General features: G+C 44.9%; 1 long non-coding RNA gene across 1 annotated transcript; it reads right to left on the bottom strand.

The window, feature by feature from the left end:
• Positions 1-349: 349 nt before the first annotated feature.
• Positions 350-1,473, bottom strand: LOC133374866 (uncharacterized). The gene is made up of 2 exons (XR_009760005.1): positions 1,251-1,473; positions 350-1,025 (listed from the first exon to the last, which is right to left on the bottom strand). It is a non-coding gene; the product is annotated as an uncharacterized LOC133374866 (long non-coding RNA).
• Positions 1,474-4,617: the final 3,144 nt, after the last annotated feature.

The raw sequence follows: 4,617 nt of genomic DNA, 5'->3' as shown, positions 1-4,617 counted from the left end.
CCCTAAAGGTGCATGCTCTGTTTTTGTTTTGGCAACTGGTCTTGTGTTGAAAGAAGAGTTTTTGCTTGTCGCAAGGATTTGTTTGCTTTTCTTTGCTGTCTTGCATTGCTATTTGTTCTTAATGGAGAAGGGCCCTAGCTCAGAGGTAAAACACCTATTTTGTAGGTAGAAGGAGGCCCCAGGTTCATTCCCTGCTGTTTCCAGGTAGGGCTTGCAGTGCTTTCTAGGAGAGTGGCAATCTAGCAGACGTTCTTTCCCATTGCTTAAAAGAAAATAGGTTTCAGATTATAGATAATAAAAAGGTACAGACGCGTCCTCAACAGCTATTAAGACAAACCATAGAGACAGAGTTGTTTATCATTGTTTATAACTATTATTGAAAGCATCCTTGTTTTGGGAGCCCGGAGGCTTTTAATCATGTGGAAATGCACATTTTAATTAGACTTTCTCCTTCTTGATGCCCACCAGTTTATTGATTTATAGTGAGTGGGTGTTGAAAAGGCTCCTATTGGGAGATGGGGCAACAGCACCACTATGTCTTGCAAGAAGAAAGTGGCTGTTTTGTTGGCGGTATAAGAGCGGAGCCATCCTGAGACACTCTTGCCTCCTAGGGCAAAGGACAAGTTGGGGAGGGTAATAGCTCAGTGGTAGATCACCTGCTTTGCATGCAGATGGTTTGAGGTTCAACCCTTGGCATCTTCAGGTAGGGCTGGGGATGTCCTCTGTCTGACAACCTGGAGAGCCACTGCCAGTCAGTGTAGACAATACCAAGCCAGATGCACCAGTGGCCTGATTCAGAATAAGTCATCTTCCCATATTCTTAACAAGGCATTCATATGCCCCTTTGGTGACCCTCCTTCCTCTTCCATGTAGAGAAGCTGAACAAATTGGTAGGCTTTTCCCCCAGTTAAAACAGCTGTACTTTATGATCACAAAAGGGCACAAACTTTGGAGAGCCTTGGAAGCATATATGTTGGGGATGGGTCCCCTTTGGGCCCTCTCCGTTAGAGGTATGTCTGCATGGACTGCAAAAAAGACAAATAATTGGGTGTTAGGACAAATTAAACCAGAACTATCAATAGAAGCTAAAATGATGAAACTGAGGTTATCATACTTTGGACACACCATAAGAAGACATGATTCACTAGAAAAGACGATAATGCCGGGAAAAATAGAAGGGAGTAGAAAAAGAGGAAGGCCAAACAAGAGATGGATTGATTCCATAAAGGAAGCCAGAGACCTGAACTTACAAGATCTGAAGAGGGTGGTTTACAACAGATGCTGTTGGAGGTTGCTGATTCATAGGCACATAACAACTGCAGCTCTGCTTAAAAAAACAACACACCTTCTACATTCAGTACATTTACAATTTGGAAGCGTTGGCAAGCCAGGATTTCCCCAATTTCCTTCCTTTTGGGTCCCCTCCAGTTTCACTCGGCAGTCAACAGCTCCTCACTTCCTTACTCCTCATTAGTGTAATGTGAAGTCAACGTTTATTTTTGCTGGGTGATTTTTATACCAGTGGCAAATGGGATTCACGTGAGTAATTACAGGTGGATCTGGGGGTGGGTGCGTGGGTGTGAATTGGTTACATTTGCATCACATTACACATTTGCCAACGGATCCCAATATTCACACACAGGCCACTAGATCCCTTGCAAGATTTTTTAAAAAAATATTCAGAATGTGGTTGCAGACCTCTAGTGGGACCTCATAAGCATTGCTACATGGCCTCTGTCAGAGTTGTGAGATGAGGACCTTGGGGTTTCAGTTTGGAGAAAGTCAGTGGTCAGATTTATGGTTTCAAAAAACCCCACATAAATCTGTATCATCCGCACTCAAGCGCTCTCATTGATGGTACAAGACCTTGGTCCAGCTTTCATCTCTCTCCAGACTGTTTTTTTTTTTTTTAATTTTTTTTTACTAGATTTATATCCCACCCTTCCTCCCAGTAGTAGCCCAGGGCAGCTGTTGAAGAGGGTGTGGGATCCGTGGGACCTATTTGCATGTATGATGGAAATGTCCTTGCACTACACCCTTCTGAAGAAATGTCTAAAATCATCCGTGCTCCCATTCAGATGTCACCCCATTTGGTCCTCCTTTCAATTTCTGAGTACTGTAATTCTGATATTTTCTTTAAAGATCTTGTAACATATATTTTATTTGCTGTTTGTCTTTCAGTTTTTCAAACATGGAGAACCTTGGATAATGTGAACATTTCCCTTTGGTATAAGAATACCTGGAACATTGCCGTTTTGAAAATCACACCCTCTTTACGATCAATTCAAGGCAGAGCTGAACCAGACACATTTCATGTGGTACAGCAGGGCTTTATTTTGTATACCTCTGGACATCAAATGCAGTAACACCTGTAACTGAGAAATCTGGGACTCACAGCTTGCTTTTGGACTGCTCATCAAGTCATTTTTATGTTGCCATCCATCCCTGCTTTTACCTAGAGTTTATTTTGGTAAAATAAAAATTAAAAAAAATGGGAGGAGGGAAGAGAGAAACTGGCAGCTGAATCCTACTTCAACAGTGGTGACAGGTCAGCATGTTCATGAGAACAGAAGAAGAGTCATGTAGCTGGATCAGGCCAGATGTGGCCCATCTAGTCCAGCATCCTGTTCTCACAGTGGCCAACCAGATGCATCAATGGGAAGCCCACAAATGAAACCTGAGAACAACCCTCTCCTCTCTTGAGGTTTCTGGTATTCAGAAGCACACTGGGTCTGCAATATGGAACCAAATACATCTAACGTGGAGTTACCAGATGCCCTCCTCATCTGGGCAGTTATCAGACACAGACCTCTTTCACTTCAGTGAGGTGCCTACATCACATGCCCTCTGGCCGTGACCTCAGTGCAGGGGAGAGGAAATGATCTCTCTTTGAATAACTGGCCAACATTGGCTGTCTCCTCTAACTGCTAGCTTTAATTTCCTATCTTGTTGAGGACCAGTTGCTTTATCACCGTGGCCTATCAGCATTTGGAGGCTACACCCTTGGGATTGCACTCCAGTTCCGAGGGACATCCCACTTGCATCAGATGGAACCATCCTTTAGGCTACCATCTGCCTGCTTGTCTCTCTTAACTTGATGTGACTCAGGGACTATATCTAGGTCACAATCTTCTCCTCTTGGGCTGGTATTGGTTGATGACTCCCCTGCTCTTGCTCACTGCTCCGCTTTGAGCCTCTGCAAAGTGATCAGGTGGCTGTCTTCTCTTTGAGCAATCCATTATCACCTCCTACCTTTTCAAGCTTTCCTTTCCTGGGTTTGCATAGAGCCGCCCCATTCTTCAATTTCAACAGATGGTTAAGACACCTTAACTTTAGTGTATCAGATTTTATTTTCTGAAGTTGCTTATGTATCAGTTATATAATTTAACTTGTTTACTTGTATTACAGTGGTTCCATTCCTTTCTCTCCGATAGGTACCAACAAGTAGCATTGGGGGAGGAGGTTTCAGACCCTTGGCCTCTCAATTGTGGTGTGCCACAGGGCTCTATCCTCTCTCCCATGCTATTTAATATTTATATGAAGCCGCTGGGGACAATCATCAGGAGATTTGGACTGCAGTGTCACCAATATGCACTCAGCTCTATCTTTCGTTTAAATCTTCACCAGAGTTGGCTGTGGAGACCTTGTCCAAGTGCCTGGAATCCGTGAGTGGATGGATGGGAAGGAACAAGCTGAAGCTGAACCCCGATAAGACCGAGGTGCTACTTGTGGGGGACAAAAGAAGGTTGGGAGATGTTGACCTGAAGTTCAGTGGGGTGAGTTTACCCCTGAAGGACCAGGTCCGCAGCCTTGGGGTTGTACTTGACTCCAGGCTGTCCATGGAGGCTCAGATTTCGGCGGTGAGCCGGGCAGCCTGGTATCAACTACACCTCATACGAAGGCTGCAACCCTACCTTCCTGCTCATCAGCTCCCCCTGGTAGTACACGACCTGGTCACCTCTCGTTTGGACTACTGTAATGCGCTCTACGTGGGGTTACCCTTGAAAACGGTCCGGAAATTACAACTTATACAAAATGCGGCGGCTCGACTACTTACGAATAGTCGCCGCCGGGATCACATCACACCAGTGTTGTTCGATCTACACTGGCTTCCAGTTGTTTTCCGGGCCCAATTCAAGGTGTTGGTATTAACCTTTAAATCTCTATACGGTCTCGGCCCAGTTTATCTTACGGAGCGCCTTCAACGCCACCAATTATGCCGCCCGACAAGATCAGCCACTCAAGGCCTTCTCTCAATCCCGCCGACAAAAACAGCTAGATTGGCGGGTACAAGAGAGAGGGCATTCTCAGTGGCGGCCCCCACTCTCTGGAACTCCCTCCCACAAGATCTCCGGCACGCCTCTTCCCTAAATGCATTCCGGAAAGCCTTAAAGACCTGGCTCTTTCAACAGGCCTTTGGGATCTCCGGGGAGGGTTAATTACTGTGACTGAAATGCCTCCTGCCCAGTTTTAATATTGTTGCTGCTGTATTGCTCTCATACTGTTTTTATTGTATTATTGTATTTTATCTCATTGTGTTTTAACTGTTTTGTACGCCGCCTAGAGTGGCCTTTGGCCAGATAGGCGACACAGAAATTAAATGTATTATTATTATTT

This window comes from Rhineura floridana, chromosome 22 (genome assembly GCF_030035675.1).
Source record: "Rhineura floridana isolate rRhiFlo1 chromosome 22, rRhiFlo1.hap2, whole genome shotgun sequence".
Lineage (NCBI taxonomy): Eukaryota > Metazoa > Chordata > Lepidosauria > Squamata > Rhineuridae > Rhineura > Rhineura floridana.
The sequence above is the reverse complement of the archived record's forward strand: the minus strand, read 5'-3'. Positions and strand labels throughout refer to the sequence as shown.